Genomic DNA, 27,100 nt, shown 5'->3' with positions numbered 1-27,100 from the left:
TTGATGGGGCACAAGTGTACGGGATTTTTTAAAAAATGATGATGTTATCTATTTACTATTCAAATGCAATTTTAAATGGTTTGGCTCAGCCCATTTGAATCAAAAATCCTATTAAAGATGCAATACTCCTCTGCTGCCTTTTGCCGAGCGCGTTCGCATGGCATTCCCTTCTCAATCGGAGTATAATACTATATACCTGCTCAGAATGATGTGCTTCCCGGCATTGAATTTGCAGTCGTTAACCAGGCCGTTCCCCTTCCCATCACGGAAATTCGGCATTCATGCATAATTTTCTCCCCTACATTTACAAAATGTGTCATTAGCCACGTGATCTTGCCCTCGCTCTGCCTTTTCATTTGAAATCTTCCAACTTATTATTTTTGCTCCTGCCATCTGATAGAGTTCATGAAATTGCTGAGTTAAGATAAACACCCTCTGTTTCTTTCTCCCTTTTACATTTTTTTCTAAGAATGATCGGAGATGGCTTGAAATGAAAGGAGTGATGAAGAAAGAGCACATTGATCACTGACTGTAGACTAAAAAGCTCTGACCTCTGGATTGATGGGACGCGTGCTGAGTTTTAAATGTTTTGCATCTACGTCTCTGCCTAATTGTGTGGTTAAATGAGCTGTGAGAGGAAGAAGGCGGCTGAAACCTCAGATCAGTTTCAGCTAGTTCTGAAACACTGGTGGTGACACGAGAGACTGGATTTCTCCTCTGGTACCTTTTAAACTTCTTCAGAGGGCACTGTTTATTAAACAAGGCAGGTTTTCTGCTTGGGCAGTATTTCCCAATTATAGGCCCTTGTCTGCAATACCTGGAGATGGAATCAGAGACCACGCCAGGCAGCCCAGAGCCAGCATGTCCAAGGCTGAGTTTCCCTTTCTCAGCGTGCCACAGCCTAGGGTTGTTTCCAAGTGCTTTTGACGTGTTTTCTGTGTGGCGGATCTGTGGGAACAGGATGCCTGCAGTAATTGGCCAGCTGGGATTGTCTGGGTGAAGCTCCTGGATCTCGCCATCAACAATTGCATCTATTGAAGTAGTTGTATTGTTGCTGTTTGCAAAGTGTGTTTGTATGTATGTGCATGTGCATACATGTGTGCACGTATGTGCATGTGTGCTCATATTTCATATACATACATCTGTGGCTACTCAGGACATTGACTTTTTCAGTAGTGGGTAATTATTTAGAAATCTGGGACTAAATCATAAGAGCATGTTCCTTAGGGGAAGAAAACTCACCTAGGTTGCCTTGGAAGGTGGGTAAGATGGTCTAGACTGTTGGTGGGGGCATTGGACACTCTTTAGGTAATAGCTGGGCAATCCCAGTTGTGATAATTATGAGAAAAACAAACATAGCAATACAAGTAATATGACAAACAACCGCCACAGCAGCTTAACCTAGCAGGTGTAATATGTGCCAAGCTTTACTAAGCTGAGTCTCCCATGAATACAATCTCATGCCATGGCAGCAGTGTGGACTCTGGAGCCAAACTCTGGGTTTGAATCCTGGTTCTATGGCTTACTAGTTATGCGATCTGAGGCAATCAGTTGACTTCTTTGTGCCTCACTTTTGTCAACTATAAAGTGGGAATAATAATTATACCTACCTACCAGAGTATTTGTTGTCAACTGGATGCATCTGTACTACCCTGTGCATTGAGAAGAACCTGGGAAGTACAATTCCTAGAATATTCTCTTATGTATAGTTTTGAGTATAGTCTGCCAAGGAGAGGAACTTGTGTGAGATTTCCCTGGCAGAAGAAGAGTGGCTGTAATATTCCAAAGATGACCGTTTACCAGCAGATGTGTGGGCAGGAAGATGTGAGGTTCAAACGGCCATTTAGGTGAGCCTGTTGAGAATCACCAGTCTCTGCGCCGCTGGCTGAGATAGGTAGTAAGGGCTTCCCAGAGGCCCTTACGATGTGCAGTAGCCTCAGGCTGGTGTTGAGCCCACTTGCTCAGATGCATCAGGTCTTGGTGGTTTTCCTGGACTTCATTCCCTAGCCTTTCCAAAGGCTGTGTAAGCCTCTAAAATTCCCTGCATTGGAATTATTGATATACTTGGAACATACAAAGTAGCTTCTGTTTTCCTGACCAAATGCTGACTGACACACTGTCTTGCAGGGTTGTTGTAAAAGTTTCAAGGGTTAAACAAATGCTTGGACTAAAGACAAGTGTTCTTCACTGCAGATCAAAGTCTGTAGGCGCTCGCTGTTCAGTCTTTACCTCAGCACCAAGAGGTGGTGGTGGGCAGGAAAGTGGTTAAGGGTATAGGGTCTGGAGCCAGCATGACAGACCATGTTTGGAATGTTTAGTTCATTCAGATGTAGACTACAATTCACTGAACAAATTTATTCAAACGTTTGGGATGGGAATACCACTTGCTACATATGATTGTTGAGAAGATTAGAAGAGTTAATGACACATAAAACAAAAGTTCTCACCTCAGAGTGCACCCTTATTATTAGATGTGTGTCTTGACAACTTGTCCAGAAGATTACAGCCCCATCCATCTCCCTTGAGTCGTCTGAGACACAGGAGACTTGCTTTTGCAGACCCATGCTGGGTTTGCTGTCAGTGCTCCCACATTTGCCTCCTGTGATCGTCACCTTCCTGTTGGTCTGGCCTCCAGGCTTCCCTCGCCACCTGCTCCTCTTTGCTGGCCTCCCTGCTGTTGAATGGACTGTCTGGATTTCCCTCCTGATCTGCCATTTCATGCTCCAAATTCCTGGCTCTGCCGGCCCATTTGAACTTCCTCCAGGTTGTCTGGCTGAGGTTGGCCAGAGGACCAAGAAATACTTATCTCCCATTGACTAGTCCCTGCCCCACATAAGTCCTTGAAGGGAAATAGTTGTACTGAACAAAACAAGTTAAGTGAATTTTTTCCTCGCTGGGCCTTGGGCCCAGACCCAGGTGAAGAACTCCGGTGAGCTTGGCTGGACCATGAGGAGGGAGCCTTTTATCTTAAGCTGGATCAGCCCATGTGGCCTGGCACAAATGCAGGCCCAGCCAATGCAGCCCATGCCAGAGTTTTGGATCATTCTAGTTCAATCTGGGGAATAGGCAAACACACTTTCTACCTCAGCTGCCTCTTTCATGATGGACCTGGACAAAGTATAAATCACCACCGTGGCTGATACATAAAAAGATGACTGACCTTGGACTGGTAAGATGTTACGTGAGGCCAAAGCTTGAGTACAAACTTCAGAGAAGGCTATTTGATAATAACCTAGAATACCATCAGATCCCTTTCTAGAAGCAAAGATAGAGACTGACATTGTGGAGCACTGAGAAGTAGACAATTTGGAATCGGACAGGTTAAAGTGCTGGCTTAGTGGCCTCCCTGAGTCTGGCTAACCTTTTGGTGCTTCAACTTTCTCGTCTATGAGCATGGAGGTAATTACATGTATCTTCTCGAGTTGTGGTCAGCATTTGAAAGACAATGTCTGTGTAAAAGCCGAGCATATAGTATGTGTTGAATAAATCTGATTTCCCCTTCCATTTAAATAGTTTGTCCAAATATCCTCTTTACAGTAATGGGTGACATAGGTTTGATTTCAGGATTAAATTGTGTGTGTGTGTATATGCTTAGGACAGACTGTGGGACATAGCAGTGTTGCGTGGGTGTTAGCTAAAATAAGCATTTAAATTCCATCCTAAAATAGAAACATATTTGACGGTGAGATGTAGACAATTCCTAATGATAAATTTTAGAGGTTTAAAGATAAAGCTTGACTTGTGTGACAATGTCAATAATAGTGGGAGCATTTCTAAATTATATACTCTCCAAAAATAGAGAATTGAATAAATACTCCTCAAATATGAAAATTTTGTAATTAAATTTGGGGGATTTTAGCAAATACCACACTTCTGCCCTAAGGCTTCCTTTGAACCAGATCAATGATTTTAAGGATTCGTGGGTAGCTGTGGAATTTACATCGTGGTATAAAAGTTCAAAATAGCTTCCTGGGCGCAGCCGACTCTGTGCAAAGCCCTGAATTTGTGTCATTGGCAATGGTGAGATTTTTGAAGTGACATCCCTGTAAATACTGAATAATCATATGTCGCAAACGGAGCCCTCAGGGGACAGGCGAAGAGAATGAGAATGGAGCAGGTTCGAAACTGACGCGAGTGAGCGATGGCATGTGCGGTAAACAGCGAGCGTGGCTCTGGGAGATGAGCACTGGCCGCAGAGCCTGCAGATGATCGCGTGATGGATGGCCCCGCGTGGAGGAAGGGTCCGGGAGCGTAGCAGCAGATCGGCGCTGGGAGATAAATCATCCCGCAATTGTGCGTTGCTGTCTCATCACTAATGGGGCTGATAAACGCTGCAGTTTTGAGGGAGGTCCTGAGCTCACTGCTTCCTAACGACCTGCTCCTGTGCATCGGCAGGAAAGTTAAATTGCACTCAGGACAGCATTGCCATGCAACTGGTAGGACTGGGAGAGCAACAGATTTTCGCCAGGGGATTGGAATTTCAACAGTTCCTGGGCTACTTTCCAATCTAAAGGCGAGGGAGCCTCTTTTGGTTGCAAATAGAATTCAGATCTCTATGCCAAACCACGGCCCCACTCTTCTGTCTTCCTCTCCAATTTTCACTGGCAGTCCCCAGAGGGACACCTTGCTGTCAGCTCCCAGCAGGTCTTCAGGGACATCAGGAAAACCGTTTTTTTTAAAAAATGCTAACCATGCTCTAGCTTGGGCTAGCGATTGTACAGGTAAGAGAAAGAGGGAGAGAGGAAGACACTGTCGTTAATTAAGTGCCCGTGTGTGCAGGAGGCACAGAGCTTAGCTTCTGTTAGCTTCAGGAATATCAAAGAATGAAATCAGATCGATCAGCAATAAGCTGACTCTGTGACGAAGCATTAAATCAAGGCAAAAGGACTCTGTCTTATGAGCATGTGAATTCTCAGCTCCTGACTGTGCTCAGAGGGGGACTGGGTGAACACCTATCCAAGTTGGAGAAGGCACCATCGGACAAGGGGACTCCTGAAGACTTTCTAAGCATGACGTTTTATGGGTTATCGAATATTCATACATTGCTTTCAATCCACCGCAATTTAAGGGTAAATGCTGCTCAGAGACATGGAGGTGATATCAATGACACCTTACTTTCTATTTTAATCTCTGTGACTATTGGGTTAGCCCCAAACCTGATTTTACAGGACTTGAAAGAGCCAAAGATAGTGGTTCTGGAACTTATTTTTTCATAGCATGTTCTTCTAGGTTTGCAAAGCATTTTCACATTTTGAAATTCTTTTGATATCCAAGAATATAACAGCACATAGTAGGATACATATGATATAGATATTTATATATAAATATAAACACTACATAAAAATTGTTATATATGGATGGATTTTATTTTATAAAAGAGTAAGTTTATGCTTATATGACCCCAGAAATTACGTTGTCTGACCATTTTACAGATGAGGCTATTAAATTCCAAGAAAAGTAGGCTTCTCCAAGCTAGTCTTAGAATTGGGATTGGGCTCCACCCTTCTCCCTTCCACACCACCACCCTCTTATTTTTTAAATTACTTTCCTTCAAAGAAGTGACTTTCATATGGTATATGATCCTTACTTCCTTCTACAATCTTAACCCATGATACAAAGGAAACTAATAACAACAAAAGCCTGTTTCACCTGAAATACTTTGAGCTCACCATTTCCGCCTAATTGCTAACGCAATCCAGCTAAGTATAATTTTGAACTATATCTTTCCAAAACAGACTCTAAGAATCTCTGCTAGTTTCAGAGTAGATTTTTTCTGTAGTGGACTAAGTTTACCCAGGCCCAGAGAAAAAGGACTCTGATGCTTAAATGAGAGGCGTTATTTAAGTTTAGATTAGATCATTGTAATTGTTGGGAATCTAATAGGACTTCATATTGGTGTTATTTTTATTTGTGGACAGAGACTTGCAAGGAGCTCCTTGTACCTTTGTGGCACCTTCAGACCCATTTTAATCCTAAAAGATGTTAAATTTACTCTTAGAATATTAAAGCTGGAAGGTAATCCTTAAAGATAATCTAGTCTTGCAACTTTATAATACAGATGTGGAAACTGAAGCCCTAAAGATTAAAAAAAAAAAAAAATCACCAAAGTTCCATAAAAGATTCTCAAAGGTCATGTCTAGCCATTTAACAAAAGATTTGAAACTCAGGCCTAGGTCTGGTTCCGAGCTTAGCGCTGGAGTGACTGACTCATTTTTGTCTGCCCAGGACTCCCAGTTTGTGTCCCCAAAACCTCTTAGTTCTCAGCAGGCTGGGATGGTTGGTTGCCCTATTTTGTGCTGTCTCTAAGGGGGTTAGTTACTTCATTAGCATAAATAGAAAACAAACAATATTAGAGAGGAATCACATGCTGTAGTTACTGATGGTGTTCTAGCAACTGGACAGACAGATCCCACTCTCCTGTTGGGACTGCCTGGCATGGGGCACACGCTCCACAAACATTTGTTGGATCAGTGAATGAATGAATTCAAGCCCCTGGAAGTGGGAGCATCACACGGGTCTGTTTTTCTTGTTGTCCTTCTAGTTCCCATCAAGAGGGTGTCAATGATTCTGTGCTTTTTTACCTGCCCAGTTTTTGATCTTTAGTTACTGGGTAAGATTAAGCCACATATCACCTATAGATCTGCTGTTTTGCAGAAGGAACTTGCCAAGGTGCTTTTCACAGTGTTTTTGAATCATCTTGCCTATATTTCAGGGAAAGTGGCAAAGAGAAGGCAAAGAAAAGCTATCACAATGAGAAGTGACAGGGAGGCAACTCCCTCGTAAGGGCTGTCAGGGAAAAAATTGTTCAATTATTCAAATAACAGATTTATTCATACCTAAGACATTTCCCATCCCAACTTTGGAGACATCTGTAGATGTAGTTCTGGGCTAGGAATTACTCAAGACCTAATTTCATTACTGCCCAGAGATCAGCTGAAGGGACCAGCGTCTTGGGGAAATCACTGTGTTTTTAGGTCACTAACAGAATTTTCTGGGTTGGCAGGCCCTGGTTGCTTCCTCCTAGCCCCAGGAAAGTGTAGGCAGGGCCAGCATGCCCACAGGTCTCTGGGAACAAACTGTACTGAGCTCTCTCGGATAGATAGCAGCCTTTACAGCAGTTTTCAGTACTGCCGTTGGCTGGATTTTGAGTTTTTGCAGCTGTAACTGGGCATGGACAGAGGTAGGGACTAGCTGTGAAGCTCACATAGGTTATAAGTCCAGGTTAAACTAATTTGGCTCTTTTTGAGGAATTTCTGCAAAAGTTTAGAGGTCATAGTGGTGAAAGTTCTATTTTTGGATAATCTGTGAAATCCGTTTATTTGTGTTACCCCTGGCCTTGTTATCTCTCACAGGTCACTGAGGGTTGGCTCTGCCTGTTCTTTATCTGCCCCCAGAGGACTTGGGGGGGGATTTATTATCTCTTCCCACTAAATCCCTGACCATATGTATATCAGTTTGCCAGCTGGGACTCACATGTGCTTGGGGACATCCCTGAGAGGGGGTCCTGCCATGAGAGTGTTTCATAAGTTCTTACTATTACAAATACCTCCTCACATTTGATAAGCTTTTACCTTCTTCCAGGGTAATTTTGCATGAATTATATTTTTATCCTCAAAACTTTTCGAGGGAGGTAAGAGGGGTATTAATTTCCCTAGCCCCGGCAGATAAGAAAACTGAGCAATGGAGAAATGAGGTGATTTTTTTCAGAAGTTACTCATGTCAGAGCTGGTTCTGGGACCCGGGTTTCCCATCACCCAGCCCCATTCGCCAAGTTTTATAGGGGGACCAGGAATTTAAATGTTCACCTTTTCCCACTCCTGTTTGCAAGTCCTCTAGTACTGCTAAGTGGATGGCAACCATTTGAGGAGACAGATCAGAAGAAAACTCTTGTTTTGTTGAAAGTTCTTACTATTAGTCCATCAAACTTAAACAAAGATGAACTTACTTTAAATCTAAAAGAACAAAAGGATACTCAAATTAAGGTGAAGAGGGGTTGTTTGTGCTTATTAAGCACTTTTAGATGCTAGTCACTGTGATAAGTGCTCCCTGTACCTCATCTCCACAATGCTTGCGTGGTGTTTGTGCCAGTGTTTCTGTTTGTATTAAGAATGGTAGGGGCACATGGGGGTGTCTAGGACAGTGAGTAGCTACTAAAGTATACGGTATTACAAACCACGTGGTTTGAATACAGATACATATTTTTAAAAAACTTATATACTCAAGCTATAAGCCAATTAATGTTAAATAAAGTTCAATAGATAGATTTTAGTTGGGAATCACTCATTGTGTGGGCACTGAATGAGACATTATCTGCTTCCTCAAAGAGTTTGTGGTCCAGTGAAAGAGACAAGACACTAATTAAAATATAGGCAAAAAAGACAATGGACTGGCAGCCAGGTGGTAAAAACCATCTACAAGAAGGCAGGCTTCACTAGGGCAGGAACCCTGATTTGCTTTACTTATGGTCATATCCCCAGAACTTAGCTGCTTCTGAGATTTGGTGAATGTAAAACATGAGAAAATGAATAAATTATTTTGCTTTAGAGAAGCATGTCAGAAAGAGAACTGGAGTGTTCTGAAAGAGTTGGGGAAAGTTTCAGAGAAGACGGAGGTTGAGCTTCACACTAAATATATTGAGTGTATTGAGTAGGATGTCAATATACCAAGTCGGGAGCTCCTGGCAGAGAACAGGGCTAACCAGAGGAGTGCTGCAAGTGCATGCAGTATTCGGGGACAGATAGGCCTTGCGGGTGATCTCTGGAAGGCCAGAAGAGATGAAGGAGAAGTTTGAGAGAGAAAGTTGAAGAAGTTGGAAGTATCAAGTTAAGGTGTGAGATTAACTTGTGCTACAGGGAGCGATCATGCATTTTTAAACAGCAGAGCAGGCTCCAATTTGTGCTTTAGTAAAACCATCTCCTGCATCTGCGGGTAGGAGAATGTGGAGGTGGGGTAGTGGGATCAGGCCAACTACTTCCCCGCTCAAGAGGCAAAGAGATCCGTACTTGCCTTTTCAAGCAGTAACGGGGGTGGGAACTGGGGGAGTAGATTCCAAATCATTGGATAGGTAGAACGGGTAGAGTGTGTTGACTCACCAGGTGTGGGTGGGAGGAGAGGGCAAAGGTAAAGATGACTGAGGTTTCTTTTTAGGCAGGCACTCGGGTGGATACACTGAAACCGCACATTTACATAGTTGGTGGGTTTCTGAAAAACCCGATGATTTTCAACCCTGCTGACTAGATGAAGAACCCTTAAATTAGAAGTACCATGTCAATCCCAACCCCATGAGCTTTCTCTTGCAGCTTTGCTATCCTTGGTTTTTGCTGGTATGTATCTTAAACAGGATAAGGCGATGCCTCTTTTCATTTTGTGAAGAAACCAGGGCTGGTAGTCATTTTTGCGTTGACATTTGCACAGTTGAGGCATGCCTCATAACTAGCGTCCTGGGCTTCAGTAAGTAACTCGGTGACCAGAAGCTCCAAAATGGGATTTAGAAATTTTCAAATGATACCCAATTAAAAAGTGTTCCAGGCAAAAAAGCAGCAAACCTTGCTTTGAAATGTATTCACAGTTCCATTTAGGGAGGGAGCGGCAACTCCCAGCTGATGTTATTGCTGAAAGCATTTGACTGCAGCTGTAATTATGGACAAGCAAACTATGAACCAGCATTAGGGTTATTGGCAATTGCATCATAAGATTCAGGGCACGGTGGTTTATGGGTTTCTGTCACTTGAGTTGCTTGAGGCACTCAGATATACAGAGTGCCCAACTTATAAGATTCAGCACAGCAGAGTGGACTAGGAAGGAAATTGCCTCCGTGAGCTATTTTAAAATTGTAAAATTAGGTTTGTCTAAGGACAATTAGTTGATCACTCTGGCTCTCATCATTAAGATTATATTGAGTAAATGAGAAACTCAGAGTCATATGACTAAGTTAGGATGAAGTTTAGAGTTAATTTATTTTAAACATTTTGCTGAAGACATAGGCTCAGAGAAGGTGACAGACTTACCTGTGGTTACATAGCTGGTCAGTAATAAAAATAGAACAAAGAAATAGGAATTCTAGATTGGCAGTACATGCTTCATCCCAAATGGCTTTTCCAATTTTATAAAATGTATTTAATGCATATGTGCCTGTGACTCCAGATGGCATAGTTTTGTTTTTTTTTAAAATTGTGGTAAAAAATACAGAGCATGAGGTACACCCCCTTAATGTATGCTAAGCGTATAGCATTGTTAATGTACGCATATTGTTGTAGAGCAGGACTCTAGAGCTTTTTCATCCTGTGTAACTGAAACTATGCTCATTGAACACCAATTCCCCATTCCCCTTCCTTTCTTCTCTACCTGGGGTTTCCAGTACTGTGATGATAGGAGTGATGCCTGGGCATCCAGGCCTTGTTCCTGGTTGTAGAGGAAAAGCTTTCAAACTTTCTCCATTGAGTATGGATATTAGCTGTGGGATTCTCATATATGGCCTTTCTTATATTAGCTACATTCCTTTTTACCCAAGTTGTTGAGAGTTTTTATCATAAAATTGTACTGAATTTTGTCAAATGCTTTTTCTGCATCTATTGAGATGATCATGTGATTTTTATTTTTAATTCTGTTAATGTGGTGGATCACATTGATTGATTTTTTTATGTTGAAATATCCATGCACCTCAGGGATAAATCTCACTTGGTCATGGTATATAACCCTTTTAATGTTATAGCAAATTGAATTCAGTTTGCTAATATTTTGTTGAGAAGTTTTGTATCCAAAATTCATATAGTTGGATTTTTAAAATTCATTCATCCATCCACTCTTTTCTTCTTTGATAGGACAGTTTAATCCATTTACATTTAAAGTAATTAGTGATAGAGAAAGACTATTGTCATTTTATTAATTGTTTTCTGGCTGTGTTATAGCTTTCTTTTGTCACTCTTGCTGTTTTTCTTTGTGTTTTATTGACTTTTTAAAAATTTTTATAGTGACATGCTTTGATTCCTTTCTCATTTTCTTTTGTGTGTCTTCTACAGAAATCTTTGTGGTTACCATGGGGCTTACATAACACTTCTTATGGCTACAATATCTATTTTAAGATGTTAACAACTTCAGTTGCTTACAAAAACTTGGCTCATTTGCTACCCCTACCACCACTTGAGAAAGATTACTTGCTGAATGACCTTTGCTCAGAGCCTTGCATTACCACTCCTGTCTGAGCCACTATCTTTCTCCTGAGGTATTGCCATAGTTTTCGGACTGGTCTCCCTGATTTTTTTCTCTGCCCCCCTTCTTCAGTTGCCTCCTAATCTTGCCCATTTATTCTCCACACAATAGCCAGAGGGGTCCATCTTACACTAAATAAGATCATGTCCTTCATTTGCTTATAACCTACCAGTTGTTTTCTTTTTCACAGAAAAACCAAAACCAAAGCCAAAGTCTTTTCAATGGTTTACAGGTCTCTCTATAGTCAACTCCTGACTCCTCACCTCTGAGGCTGCTCAATTTCTGCTATTCTGGCTGTTTGCTGTTCCATGACCATACTGAGTTTTCCCTTTTCAGAGCCCTTGTACTTGTTGCTTTCTCTCTCTGGGGATGGATGCTCTTTTCCATATCCATGTGGTTCACTTTCTCACTTCCTTCAGGTCTCTGCTCAAAGATTGGTTTTTCTGGCCCTCCTTTATAAACAGCAATTCTATATCCCTTCCACACAGCTTTAGTTTTTTTCCATAGCAACTTTCATTCTTTAGTTCAACACGTATTATTCTTGCCTAGTCTAATATATTACTATTATTGTTACTATTTGGTTTCTCTCTTCCACAGCTAGAATGTCAGCCTCATGAGGGCTAGAATTTTGTTGATTACATTCACTACCATATCCCCAGTGCCTGGCTTCCAATAAGCATGCAATCACTCAATAAGTATTTTATGAATAAATGAATAAAAGTATTAACACATGGATGCTGTTGGATATAAACTGTGGTATATAGAGTTGATCTCTAGAAAAAAGTAGCCAGGTCAGGGGAAAGTAGCCAGGTTAGAGAATTTCAGACCATCAGAAATTGTTGATCCTAATTGTAGTTGATTTCCCCCTTACAACTTATAGCACATGTGGATGTTGAGTCTGGAGAAGCGAAGTCATGGTGAGTTAGTCCATGGAGTCCAAAGACTAGAACCCCAACTCACAGTAAAGGAGCTACAGAGAGATCTGTTTATTAAAAAAAAGGAAGAAAGTGCTCTCTAACCATTTGTACTTTCATCAAATTAAATGAGCCACCTTCTCTAAGGAGTGAGTTCCCCATTATCAGAGTTGTTCAAGCAGAGCTTAGATTAGTAGGTAGTGGAAGGTGGAGGTAAGATCCACAAGACCTTTGAGGTTTCTTTAAACCTCGACATTCTAGAGTTCTACAAACAGAGAGGGAAGCAAAAGGGTCTCTAACAAAGTATTTTACTACAGTGTGGTGGCCATTATAGCATATTACCTACTACAACATTTACTCATAGCCAGAGAATATTCCATTTTTGAAGAATGAAAAAACTTCTAGCAAATATCTAATGTTGGATATTTAAACTTTCCACATTAAAAATGACATTAGGCCGTGGCCAATGTGGCTCAGTTGGTTAGGTGTTGTCCGCTGCACCCAGAGGTTGCTGGTTTGATTCCTGGTCAGGGCACACGCCTAGTTTCAGGCTTGATCCCCGGTAGGGGGCATGCAGGAGGCAGCTGATCGATATTGACATCAATGTTTTTTATTTTCTCTCTCTCTCTCTCTCTCTCTCAAAATCAATGAAAATATTGTTTAAAAAATTTAAAAAGTCTTTAAAAAAATGTCATTAGACATGAGTTAGCCCCTGCCCTGGATGCATATGCTAACAGCAGTGGTCAGGAGGCCACTCAAAGACAGCTCCTTGGAGCAAGCACAGGCTCAGGTGAAACTGGGAGTGGGTCTTTAAAAATCTCTATTTTTAGTTTTATTTTTTGGTGAACCCCTTTCCCTGTGTTGACTATTGCATATTCAATGGCTAAGCTCCAAATCTCCTGTGATGGAATAATGAGGAGAGGAAGGTATTTGGTACCTGAGTTTTTCCCCTGTCTCCTAGGTCAGAACTTCTCATATTTGTTGTGCACACAACCACTGGGTTAAAAGAAAAATTCTGATAGAGCAGGTCTGGTGTGGGGTCTCAGTTTCTGTGTTTCTAACACTCTATTGAGGGAAGCTGACCACATTGTGGATAGTCCCAGTTCATAGATTTTAAGGGGCTTTGTATGAAATTGCCTCTTTTGGAGTCAGAGGCAGCCAATCCCGTCCCAAGCTTGAACACTGTCTGAATCATTATGACATTTACTTAGCGTCAAGAAAAGCAATGCCAAGTGCTTACTAATGAAGATAAGCTGTTGAAAGGAACTGCCAATTAGATAGAAACAATTCAACTTGTATCTCACTATCCAGGACAAAATTAATCATGTATGGTATTTCCAACAAAAAAATAGTGTCTATGTAAATGATTTAGCACTTAGATTTTGTAGTGGTGCATGCCTAATAAAATCAGTGGTGAAAGTGGATAGTTACAGTATGTTACTGGTGTCACCTAGAATCTAGACCCACTACCCTGTTGTGGGACTTGGTGTATGAAAGCTCCAATCCCAGGATGAGCAATGGCAACTGATGTCAGTGCTGCCGAAAGATATTACTTCTTTATTATAGGGATTCTTTGTGTCAGCCTCTGATGAAAGTGACTAGTGATTCTCAGTTTGCCGTTTTTCCCTGCCCTGAACAAACCTGAAAAATCCAAATAAACAGAAAGCAGGGAAAGATTTTACTTTTAACAAATGAAATAAACATTGCTTGGCTTAATGATACACAAATTTTATTTTCTTTGCATTCTGGTCAACAACATAAAACCTAATATCAAGGGGTAATAAGAAGCTTGTATGACTTCAGAGATGATCCCTGGAACACTAGGCATATATGGCTTGAGGTTTTCTTAAGTAGAAAGTAGGGATTTTGAAGTTGATAAGACTAGCCATAAGTAGTTATGTGTCTATATATCTTATACATAGGCCTAGATCTTTCTGTAAGATATAGTTCAGTCACTTGAACCAGACATGTAGTACTTTCAACCGTGTGTCTTCAGCTTAGATCTTTCTCATGAACTTCAGACCCCTCTTATTAGTAGTTGTCCCACAGCACTATGCAGTCAAATGTCCTAACTCCAAACTTCATCTCTCGCTTCTTTTCTTCTTCTTCTGTGGCGATGATGATGGGAGTGAGCACCTGCATCTTATCCAATCAGGAACTTGAATAATAGACTATATTTTTTTCTTGTCATCAAATACAATCTGTCTCTATGGTAAACAATGCCATTATCCATTCTTTTATTTTTCCTTACTCAGAATGACAATTTTGTTTTGTGCGACAACATACTCCAATAAAAATATGCCCCCCACAGACTCCCTCACCCCTAAGGGTGATTGTGCAGTCTCACATTGGCCAGTGGGATAAGAGAGAACGTTTCCTGAGAATGCCATTGCTTTCTTGCTGCAAAAACACACTGAGTAGGTTCATATTTTTTCTTCTTCCTTTCCCATATCCCTGCCTGAGCACAGACATAGTACCTGCAGGTAGAGTGTCTATTTTTCAACCGTGAAGATAACAGCCGTATGCTAAGGATATTAGGCTAGAAACCAGGAAGAATCTAATCTTCCATGACTTTCTTAAGTAGATACAAAGTCTTGGGTAGTGTACACCCAGACTTTCATAATGTGAAAAACCCCCCACAAACCCTTCTTTTGTTGATCCATCGCAGTGAGTTCTCATCCTATGACACTTAATATAATCCTAACTACACCTCCCCCTCAAAATGTGTTGTTTTTAACCATGTAATATCATTCAGATCTTTCGGCTTCTCTCCATCCTCATGCACTTGTTTGGTTCAGATCACCATCTTCTTTTTCCAGGGTTACTACAAAGGCCTCCTAACTATGCATTAGTGTTGTTCCTTTTCTGCACTCTCCTTAATGTGGCCAGTGTTTTTGAAAGTCTGTATTAATCACAGATACTCTGCCTAGAGCACTTTAGTGCTTCCTCCTGACTTTGTGTATAAACCCACTCTTCATCATGGCGATTTACACCTCTTCCTAACCTAATCTCAGGCCCTTGTTGGGTTGGCTACAGGTCCCCTTTAATTCTTTGCTGTGTGTGTCTCTCCATATAGTGTCTCTTAAGATGGCAGCTGGCTTCCATCAGAATAAGCAAAAGAGAACAGCAAGAGAGAAGTGTCTATCTTTGTGCAACCCAATCTCAGAAGTGACATCTCATCACTTTTCTATGTTCTGTTCATTAGAATCAAGTCACTGGTCCAGCTGTATCAAGGGGAAAGGATTACACAGGGGACTGGCTGCCAACTATGGGTGACCAAACAGAGGCACATAAATGGTAAATGTCCTGCCCAAAGTCACATAGCTAGTAAGTGGCAGTCAGGGTTTGAACCCAACTCCTCAACTCCAGGGCCTATGCTGTTAAGCTTTATGTGACAATGTTTTGCTATGCAGAGCAGGTCAAATGTTATCAGCAGATAGTGTGTCTTCAAACCTCTTTGGACTAGCTGTCATGGGCCAGCTCCAGAACCACACTGTACTAACCAAATATCAGTTATGGTGTTTTGGGGGCTGAGGAGTCTGCTGTTTATATAAAGTGCCAATAAAACATTTTTTGAAAAGAGTCACATAGTATTTTAAGCACTGTGGACCTTATGGTTTCTGTTGCAGGAACAGAATCGTTCCATAAGCAGCAACGGCTGTGTTCCAATACAATTTTATTTACAAAAACAGGCAGCAGACTGGATCTTGCCTGCACGCTATTGTGCACCAACTCCTGGTCTGCGTCACTGTGGACATGCAGATGTACTGAGAAATTCTTGATTTATTGAGATCTCAGAAGTCAAGGAACCAAAAGATGGTGCATAAGTCATTTTTGAAGCAGTAGAAGCAGAATAGGTTGATGTACTACTTTACAGTCCCCAAGTCTCCAAGACATCTCTTGAATATGTTCAGTTGATGCCATCCTTGTGCTTGGACAACTTCTTTGAACTTGATGGAAGAACTACTCCCTTGTATTTCCCTTTGGGCTTTCAAACTTTTGTTCTGAATAGTCCTTTCTTTGCTCAATGCCTGAGTCCTTTCCCCTTCTTGTCAACATCCTTGCCCTGGCCCCAGTATTTCTTAGCTTCTTGACTACTTTGTATAATATATGAAACTTCTCTTACAGTCCCTACTATGTTCCCTTAGGTGGAAGGGGTCAGGGATCTCTGGGAGTTCCATAAACTTGAAAGTTTTCTCATTCCTGAGAGTGAATGCTTGCAAATTCCAGGAGACACCCTGAGCAGGAGCTTATCATAGAACTTTCCTAAAGCTAAGGGTGGACCTGGACCCTAGTAAGTTCTAATTCTGGAAGATGCCTTTACTGATACACAGAGGATATAGGAAATAAGGTGGTGGGTACTTTGCCTCATTAGGGGGCAGGCCCAAGAATGTGAAGTTTTCAGAAGCCAACAGCCACCTGATGACAATGTATAGCCTTATAAAAGATTCCCAATGAACTTTTACAATGTAGTTTAAAAAGTTAAGTTCTTATGCCAGGATCTTATCAGATAGCAGTTCTATTTTATAGAACCAGCAGTTCTATTTTTTAAAAAAAATATATCTTTATTGATTTCAGAGAGAGGTAAGAAGAGGGCGAGAGAGAGAGAAACATCAGTGATGAGAGAGTCATGATTGATTGGCTGCCCCTGACTGGGGATTGAGCCCACAACCCGGGCATGTGTTCTGACTGGGAACTGAACTTTGATCTCCTGGATCCTAGGTTGATGCTCTACCGCTGAGCCATGCCCTGCCGGGCAGCAGTTCTATTTTTAGTATGTTCTCTTTCTCACTGGAAAAAATAATCTGCTAGGAAAGAAAATACCAGTCTCTGCCTCAGCCTTTATTTTCTAGTGCTGGTAATGGCTTCAAAATTAATATGGTCAACACTTCCGAGCTCTTTGCCTGGGGCATTGTTAGTCTTTTATACATTTTTATTTTTTTATTATTTTATTTTATTTTATTTTATTTTATTTTATTATTTTATTTTATTATTTTATTTTATTTTATTTTGTGTGTCTCGGACCTTCTGACACTAAATAATATAATTTACCTTGATTACACTGAAGATGGGACTCTCCCTGACTCAATTAAAAAAATTAATACATTTAATTTTAGAAGTGTGCAATGAGACAGCAGGTGACTCAGTTTAGGAAAAGAAGGATTTCTAATTTCACTTCTAAATCAGAGCGTGCTCTGAGTGTCCTTCTGGCGTTAAATCCTGTAGAAGTCGAGGGCAATTGAGGATTGCCAACTCAGTTTTCCCAAGCTGTTAGGTGGAGGGGTGGTGGTGGTGATCTGTATTCAACACATTGGAGTTTCTAAATATTTAAAATTAATATTCACTAGTCTTCTTAACATACCGTGTTTGGGGATGCCCAACAATGAATGAATTTCTTTCTCTCCCCTTAGGCCATTTTCGAATTCCATTCGCATGGCATCACATGCTGTTTTGTTATACATTTTCTCATAATTGCTTTTGTGTAATCAGGGTTTGTGGGACAAAGAATGAAGAGTCATATCTCAAGACGTGGAATCTAGGGTGCCCCTCAGCATTATTTTGGGATTATTTAAAAGTGGATTAACCGCATGATTTTTCTTTCTCAGAAAAATATTTTCTCATTAGAATGGATTTATTATCATATTTCTCTTCACGTAGTTTGTGACAAGAGAATGAATTATAGACCTTTTCAGAGACACTTTTTAAAATGACTAGATGATACTTTCCCCCCTGTGCCATTTGTTAGTGTCGCAGGGATGAAGAAAACAACTTTATAATGACTTTTCTGGGTGAGCAACTGAGCTGTATTTCTTGGGAGGGGCGTGGATCATGCTTTCAAGGGGTCAGGTCCAATTACCCAATGTCAAGGATGAAGTGTCAACTTGATAGATTTTGGAGATTGTGATTTGGAGGCAGTTGACTTGGTTGATGAAGATGTTTCAGAAACTTTCTGGCCACTTGATTGGAACCAGGTTGTAATCTTTGAGTTCTGGAGTTCAAGGCAGGAAATTAGAGGGAGTGGGTTAGGAGGGGGATGAGAGGTGATCATAAGCGTACTAAACTAACAAAGTTAAAAAGCTTTTACCTAAAAATCTCAAAGGATACTGTTGACTTAAGAAGTGGCCCTGGTTGAATAATTACTATTCTTCTGAAGAGAATTAAAATGGATGAACAAACATCATATGGAATTTTCTAAATAGAAGCCTTAAAAATGATAGAAACAGGAATTTAAGAAAAGAGACAGTAATGGATTTCAAAGCACTAATGGTTCGCTATGACCCAGAAGAAATAATGAAAGTTGGAAAGGAATGAAAAGAGGGCCACTTTTGCAGCTTGATAGCCAAGGCATACCCTGGAAGATTGTTACAGGTAGTGTGATATGGCAGAATGCTTTGTGTGGTAGAATTCTTGGGCATTGGCTCAAATCCCAACTCTATTATTTTCTAGCTGGGTTTCCTTAGGCAATACACTCAGCATCTCAGAGCTCCATTGACGGTAGAGGCCTTCAGGATTATTTGAAGATTAAATAAGATGAGTGATGAAAGATCTCAAGAAGTATTAGTTCCTTTCTGTTATTTTCCTGACTTACTGTAAAACCAGACTGCTTAGAAGAGGAGGGAACACAGGTAGGTTAGAATAATGGCAGTGGGGACGTGACTGCAGAATCAAGACAGGCGTTTGATTAGTGTGCTAGGGATGCTGTAATAAACTACCACAAACTAGGTGGCTTTAAAGAACAATTTATTGTTTCACAGTTCTGGAGGCCAGAAATCCAAGATCAAGGTGTCCGCAGGGCAGCACTGCCCCTGAAATCTCTGGGGAGAATCTTCCTTTGCTTCTGGTTTCCAGTGTTTGCTGACAATCCTCGGTGCTCCCTAGCTTGTAGATGCATTACTCCAGTCACAGAGCCATCTTCTCTGTTTGTGTCTTTGTGTCATCTTCTTGCTGGGTCTGTCTGTCTCTGTGTCCAAATTTTTCCAAGGACGTCCACCAGTCACATTGGATCAGGATCCACCCTAATGACCTCTTTGTAACTTGATAAAGGTCCTATGTCCAAATAAAATCATGTTTATAGGTACTGACTTCATTGTACTTTTTTTCTTCGTTTTTAAAATTAAATCTCACTTGCTATTTTCTACTGACCCAGAACTGATTTGGGTTCCTCCTATAGTTTCTAAATTTTTTAGAATGTGTTTTTATTGATTTTAGAGAGAAAGGGAGAGGGAGATAGAGAGATAGAAACATGAATGATGAGAAAGTCATTGATTGGCTGCCTCCTGCACACCCCTGACTGGAGATCTAGCCTGCAACCTGGGCATGTGCCCCGACCGGGAATCGAACCGTGATCTCCTGGTTCATGGGTCGATGCTTAACCACTGAGCAACACTGGCCAGGCTATATTTTTTTTTTTTTAGGGGACATAGTTTAACCTCAGAGGTATTGCTATATGATTATTTTATTTCCTTTGTTCTGTCTTCAGAGTAATGCAACATCCCTTTTTGGCCTACTCTTTTACCATTGGCAGTGGTTCTTATTTGCTCCTTCTGGGAGGTAAGGAGACTAACCACTTAATTAGGCTATTCTACTCCTCTTTCATATTCTCTCTCTCCCTCTCTTCCTATCATCCATCTATCTATCATCTCTCTCTCTCTCTCTCTCTCTCTCTCTCTCTCTCTCTCTCTATCTATCTATATCTATCTATCTATCTATCTATCTATCATCTATCTATCTATCATCTATCTATCTATCTATCTATCTATCTATCTATCTATCTATCTATCTATCTATCTATCTATCTATCATCTATCTATCTATCATCTATCTATCATCTATCTATCTATCTATCTATCTATCTATCTATCTATCTATCTATCTATCTATCTATCTATCATTATCTATCATCATCATCTATCTATCTTATCTCTATCTATCTATCATCTATCTATCTATCTATCTATCATCTATCTATCTATCATCTATCATTATCTATCTATCATTATCTATCTATCATCATCATCTATCTATCTTATCTCTATCTATCATCATCATCTATCTATCTTATCTCTATCATCTATCTATCATCTATCTATCTATCTATCTATCTATCTATCTATCTATCTATCTATCTATCATCATCATCATCATCATCATCTATCATCTATCTATCATCATCATCTATCATCATCATCTATCATCTATCTATCTAATCATCTATCTATAGCTACCTATGTATCTATTTGTATATGTATCTATCTATCTATATACCAGTCACCTACCTATCTAAATACAAATATCTTTTTTCACTTGGAACTTTCCTTTTCTTTGCTGGTGACAGATACATGTGTGAACTGTATGAAAGATGAACATATATTCGACTCTACTTATTGGAGGGTGAAAAGACACTAGGAGTAATAACGATAGTCAATTTCATTGACGAAAAAGATGCTTTCCTTAAATAGTGAAAGATTCTTTTCATTTAAAATATTTATTTCCTAGTGAAAGAAACAATTCTATCAGCTGAAACAATGTCATTTGTGAGCCAGTTGTTCAGTAACATTTCTTGGTTCAGCCAATAACGTTGGTATATACACAGCAAATCATTTCAATTTACCAACTGTTCTGAAATTATCTTACCAAGCAGAAAACATTAATCTGAATGCTGTTACAAATGGACATTGCCATAAGGACATGAACCTTGGAGGAGATGAGGAAGAGTCATCTTCTGTCTGATTTGGAATGGTCTCTTTTATCATTGTTCAGTGTTTTCCCTCTTTTTATTTGTAACTAATGGCATACGCAGTTCAGGTCTGCTGGTCTTAATCTACAAACCAGGCCATTAGCAGCCCCAGTCTGCATGATGGCATACCAATTAAAATTAGGAGATTAAAGAGTAATGTTCCTTGCCCGAGACCAGTTTGCATACCAATGACAATTTCCCCAGCTATTGAATGAAGAAATACTTACATGGCAGTGAACTTGGTATCATTAAATTTAGGGAACATTGAATAGTGTGTGGGGGCGGAGAGGAGCCAGTCTGCTAGAGGACTGGGAATTAAAAGCCAGAAACAGAGTTTTAATGCTTGTTTTACTACTTAATATTTATACATTTATTTTTACTTTCAACAAGTATTAAAACTCCATCTAAACAGAAGGAGGTCAGGCTAAGAAAAAAAATAGTCGAATTGCATATTTCTCCATTCCAGACAGAACCTCGGCCCTGCAGCTTTTCAACCTGTGAAATAAGAATAGGGATACCTAGCCCTTTATTACAGTGAAGGGAGGAGAGGTGGTAAGATAAATGAGATAAGTTTGGGATTCAGTCTTAGAATGCTTAAGAAGATATCTGAAGGAGAGTTCAGAAACAAGATATGGAAATTCACTCAGTTTAGTTTAAAAAAATGGAAAATTTAATGTAGACTTAACCCATATGAATCTAGGATTCTCGTGTTCTGTGCCCCAGTTTCCAGTCATTTCTATACCAGCATAGCCTAGCATCCAAAATATATTAAATAAGAATATTATTTTCTTGGGTCTTTGGAAGATGATTTTAAATAACCTAAGTTGGAAACTGTAGCAACGCTTTCACAAATCCCCTTTCTAATACACTTGACCCCCAGACCGCTCCAGAATCTTTCACTTCAGTAAATTACCTCTAGAATCCTTCCTGACACTCAGTGCTTCTAGAATTTTTCCTGTATTGGTCCATGTTCCCTGTCTTTTCCCCCCTCCTTTCTTATTCAAGCAAGAATTCTTCTTAGTATCCTCACATCTTGCCAGAATTTTACCTATGCTTTCAATGCAAAAGAAAACTAGTTAGCAAAGAGATAAACTTCCTTGGGTCATTGGAAAGTTCTGAGGGACGGACACAATGTCAGACAACTGCCGCTTGAACCTCTCTTGTTCCTGGGTATATGGCCTGTCATTTGTGCTGTAGGTCTGCTTGGTTTTTCTCTGTCATTTATCTGCCTGCATGGGGTTCTTCACAATGGGCCATCTCAAAATGGTGGTCTCAGCTCTCCAATTTTTATGACCTTTTAGAATGAATTGCCTTAATTGATTCCCAGGAGAGATAATTCCCAAGAGAGAATCTAATAGCCCAGTTTGGTTCAGGTATTTACTTCTGGTCAAAAGGGAGGGGTCATGAGGCATGTGCATTAGGACATAATATTGATGGGAGGCTTGGCAAGGTAGAGGAGGGTGTGGGGGAAGTAAAAACGTGGTATACCAAGTCCAGAAGAGACACTGGAACCTCTGTAGAGTATTGTAGTTATTTCAAACTCATTTTATTTTATTTTATTATTATTTTTAAAATTTATCTTTTCTGTTGAAAGTATTATGATATGTCTCCCCTTTCCCCCCCATTGATCAAACTCATTTTAGACATCAGTCCATTGGGCTTTGTCCTAGGTCCTGAGTCTATACTGGTTACCTTTGGACACAGACGCCTGGCTTACTTGGACTTGACTTAAAAGCCTATTTGGAAGCTTCCCTCACTCAGGAATCAGTGACCTACTACTGTCATCCAAGGTTATGAAAACTACTTGTGACAGTTGCAGGATATTCAATTTTCTTGGAGGAAACTCTTGGGGGGAGAAGATAGAGTTAGTGCAATTGGAGTAGTATCTAAAATAAGGGGAAGCTGCAAGCCCCCAGTGGAACGTGCTCTGGAGAAGCCGATGGTTTGAGTTCTCTCAGTGTGGCCAACATTTCCATTAAGCCCATTCAGTACTCTGAATTCCCTTCCACACCCAGACTGAAACAGGAAACACTATTGTACATTTACATGATTAATACTATCTATTATCCAGGATAGAAAGTGATGAAAGTAATTATCCAAGATCAAGCGATGATGATGGTGGTGATGATCATGAGTTTGGCTTGGGCTGTTCCAATAGTCCCTTAACTCTTTCATCTACTGCAAGTGTTATCTCTTTCAAATCCATTTCTAACATGGGCCAAAATTGTATCTCTGAAATTAAAAAAAATTTTATGGCTTCCTATTTTCTAAAGGACAGGGTCAAAACTACTTTATAAAATCCCTTCATTGATCTTATCCTAATCTACTTTCAGGGTCTCTTAAGTCACCTACCACCTCTTTTATACTTATATTTCTTATTCACTGAAACATCCCCAGCGCTTAGAAAAATGTCCAGAACATAGCAGGCATTTAAGACATAGTTCCACCATTACCTAATCAGAATCTTCCTCTGAGAATTTAAACTAAGACACATAGAAGGAGTTTTTTGTTTTTAAAAATATGTATTTTATTGATTTCAGAGAGAGGAAGTGAGAGGGAGAAATAGAAACATCAATGATGAGAGAGAGTCATTGATCAGCTGCCTCCCGCATGCCCCCTGCTGGGGTTCCAGCCTGCAAACCGGGCATGTGCCCTGACTGGGAATCGAACCTCAATCTCCTGGATCCTAGGTTGATATTCAACTGCTGAGCCACACTGGCTGGGCCATAGAAGGGATTTTGACTAAGAGGATGCAATCTGAAAGATCAGAGCCTGAGAAGATAGACCCCTGAGAAATAGGAAGAGGAGACAGTTTCTGAATTTATGACTTCCAGAGAGGCCCAACTATGTTTAATTTCCTGCCTTTGGATGCTAAAAGAACGCTATTGTATCCTTGCAATCACACCCTTCCTCCCCCATTTTCTTGAGTTAGTTTGAATGGGTTTCTATTTCTCACAATAGAAAGTTGATTAGAGTAAAAATTCACAACTTTTGGATTCTATTACTTTAAACATTAACATTAGTATTGGGGAAAGACTGCTTACATTATTCTTCTCAATTTTCCAGCTTCCCTCTATCCTCAAAAAGAAGCTGTTGGCTGATAGAACTATTAGGCTGATCTGCATCAGTGATATATGCAGAAGCCATAGAGTTTATGTGAGGAAGAAAGTTTTAGGCCATTTGAAAAAATCATTTTTTTTTTAATCCTCAGCTGAGAACATGTTCATTGATTTTAGAGAGAGAGGAAGGGAGACAGAGAGAGCAAGAGAGAGAAACATCGATGTGAGAGAGAAACATCCATCAGTTGTCTCTGGTAGGTGCCCCAGCTGGGGATCAAACCCACAACCTAGGTATGTGCCCTGACCGGAAATCGATCCCACAACCTTTTGGTGCAAGGATGATGCTCCAACCAGTTGAGCTACCTGTAGGGCAAAGAAATCACTCTTGGTAGCAGGTGAACATGAGAGAAAAATGTAGAGAAAGGGAAAGGACATCTTGGTGGTGTGGTAGATTACAAGTGGGTTTGAAGTACTTTTTAACACTTTGGTAGTTGTCCTGTTGTTTTTGAATGGGGTGTTCTGATTGATCCATATGAGTCTGCAGGTTTAAAGAGCTATATCCACAAAGACCACGTGCTTTTATAGAAATATTTCTGTTGTATTTTGGCTGCATGTTGGAATATATATGTATATTCTAACAATATTGGGATGTTATATATTTACAACACACACACACATTCATTTCAATTTTCCCTTGAAGGTAGCAATAATACTTGGGAAGTCCCCGACCCCGCCCCTTCATCCATAGAACACTAACTTCACATTGCATTGGTGACAGATTGAGGGGAGCATTTTTGTCGAAGGTGTTTTGTGGTCCACAATGATGTAGACTTTTCTGCAATAGATGCCCCGTTCAAATGAATAAACTGGCTCTGTCCATAAACATGATTCAGTTCCATAATAATCATGAAAACAAAATTTTCAATAGGCGTTAATTGTGGCTTGGACGGATATAAACGTTAGTGACTGGAACCGATGAGCATATCCTTTTAAGATAAATGCTTGTACAACAATGAGCAACTACATCTAAAAGCCATTTCATGAGGAATTTTTTTCACTGACTCATTGCCTCATTTTAACTACATGCAAAAAAATACTTTAACCCTGCACCTTGCAAACAGTCATTGGGGATGGTTGACTGTACTTTGCTTGGCAGAGAGACAATGTATTTTGAAGGAAAAAACAGCCCTAATTCCTATCTCTTCTGTGTGAAGCACATGGTATTTCCAAAAAATGCTAACCTTTCTTCATTTTCAGGGCAAGTACCATACTTAGACCCATCTGTGGTGCCAGTTACAGAGAAGTGTCTGCTGGGAGGAGGGCTTTTGTGGTTTCTGGAAGGCTAAAGGTGGAGGTATTGTTGCTTCCCTGGGTGAAGAGGTGACCTGTCCCAGCCTGGGGTGTGAGGGGTTTGGTTCAAGAACAGGAAAGCCCAGTGTTTGTAAATAACCCCTTGTCTTGATAGTTCTTTTGAAATGGCAACGAAAGCAGCAAAGAGGGAAGGTGTTTATATTCTTATTTTTAAGTTTAATTTTTTTTAAGATAAGAAACGTCATTGGCATTTTCTGAATTCCCAGGGGAATGAGAAAATTAAAAAATTATACCTTCTCACTCTGCTGCTTCCATTCCCAAATATTCTGCATCTGTACCCGCCCTGTGTAGCCCCTTGCTTCCCCTAAGATTCACATCTGTGTTGTGATGAATCAGAATGGCTTTGAACTACTACTTTTTAACCACTTGAGAGTTGTGCTATTTTTTCTTGAATGGGGTGTTCTGATTGAATCACACAAGTTTCCAGACTTATAATGGCTAAATCCACAAAAACCATACCGTAATGCTTCCATTAAAAAAAAAAAATTGTTATTAGCCACGTTCTTGGCAGAAAACAAAAATAAATTTCAGTTGCTGTTTTGAAGATGATTTCATGACAGGGCTACTTACAGATGTGTGGGCAGGATTAAGAGTCCCAGCCAGGGGCACTGATGTACCTCAGAGCTAACAAGGGAGAGCTGTTGTGGCCCTGGGCCTCCCAGTACCAGACTGGCTGTAGAGCAAGCCCTGGGCTGGCCACATGCTGTCGAGCCTGGGGCCCAGGGAGAGATAAAGGGCAGTGTTTCTGGAAGAAGCTGAAATCCAGAGCCAGGCAGATTCCAAACCAAAGAGAAGGTCTGAAGGGCATTAGAAGGTTGTTGGCAATAAGGTAGGCAATGACGGGATAGAATTTGGACACTTTGTTTTAATTGTAAGATGAGAGGAGTCCTGTGGAGATTGTCTTAGTCTTGTAGAATAGAAATGGTAAATATTTATAGGATGCCTGTAGCCTGTCTTGTGGTTACTTACTGAAAGAATCAAGCAGGTTTAGACATAGAGTGTTAAAAGCTAACTAAGCCTTATTGTCAACAAATTGGTCAATGTCTCATATCTTGTGTCCTGACTGTGTCAAGTGTCCCCATAGTTTCTCGTTCTGGATCTATTTTGATGGCCTGCCTTATACTCCAGGTTTGGGCTTTCATTTAGAATGAATATAGGTTAAGAAAGATATCCACTTTGTGCTCCTAAAGTCTTTGGCTATCTCACCGAAGGGCCTGTGTGTTGGGAGGTAGAATGAGGTGGTAGGTACTACTGGTACTTGCAACAAGAAACCTTTGAATCTCTATAAACACTATACAAGTTTATAGAGAACACTATAAAAGTTTCTTTCTTTTCTCTATTACAATCTAATGTAGGTAGATGGCTCTCCTCCATCTTTTAGCTATACCTCTGGAACAGGTGGCCCCTCAACATAACCACAGATGTGGGGTATCATGTGGGATGCTTTTAAGTGTCAGGAAGATGATTACATCATGTCCACTCCCATTCCACTGGCTAGAATGCAGTCAAATGGCCAACTGCAAAGGAGGTTGGAAAATGCAATTTTTTTATGGGTGTTTCAGAAGAGGAAACTGTGGGTCACTGCCATAATCATGAGCAGAGGAAACTAGGGAAACTGGGAAAAACTCCAGAAGAAGACATCCCTCTTGGAGAGCTATGATGTATGTAGCTTTGACATCTTTCAGCAAATCTAAATCCATTGCTGGGGGTCCTTTTGGAGTTAGAGAACAAAAAGTATCAGTTAAAATAATTTAGGTTTAATATTATAATAGCTAAGATTATGATGCAACTGCTGAGATCTACAGTATTAA

The sequence above is a fragment of the Miniopterus natalensis genome, chromosome 1, assembly GCF_054644295.1.
Source record: "Miniopterus natalensis isolate mMinNat1 chromosome 1, mMinNat1.hap1, whole genome shotgun sequence".
Classification (NCBI taxonomy): Eukaryota; Metazoa; Chordata; class Mammalia; order Chiroptera; family Miniopteridae; genus Miniopterus; species Miniopterus natalensis.
Note: the sequence above shows the minus strand (reverse complement) of the source record.